The sequence below is a fragment of the Chaetura pelagica genome, unplaced genomic scaffold (genome assembly GCF_000747805.2).
Source record: "Chaetura pelagica isolate M959 unplaced genomic scaffold, ChaPel_1.0 scaffold12, whole genome shotgun sequence".
NCBI classification, from domain to species: domain Eukaryota; kingdom Metazoa; phylum Chordata; class Aves; order Apodiformes; family Apodidae; genus Chaetura; species Chaetura pelagica.
In genome coordinates, this window is record NW_009952801.1 from 3,034,424 (window position 1) to 3,034,732 (window position 309).

General features: G+C 58.9%; 1 protein-coding gene across 1 annotated transcript in view; it reads right to left on the reverse strand.

The window, feature by feature from the left end:
• Positions 1–309, reverse strand: part of NDUFA4 (NDUFA4, mitochondrial complex associated) — a 6,634-nt gene that overhangs the window by 3,180 nt on the left and 3,145 nt on the right. The window lies entirely within an intron of this gene.

Genomic DNA, 309 nt, shown 5'->3' on the forward strand with positions numbered 1-309 from the left:
CCGCCCCCCCGAAAGAAGCAAAAAAAAGGGGGGGGGGGGGAGGGATTTAGGGAAAAAAATAAGCCAGAAGAATGAAGAGCCATCTTGATCCTTGGTACTGCAGTAGGAAAAAGGCCCAAACATACTTGAGGAAAAAGGGGTCCTGATCGATCAGCCCTGATCTGCCCACACGGCGTAAGCCCCAGCCAACCAGAGAGGCCAAGCATTCACAGGGAAGGGAAACGGAAGAATCAGGAATGGGGAGACCGGCGGGGCCGAGGGCATCGACCGCCTGCAGGGCAGGGGGCGGCGGCCCTACAGGGCCGAGGC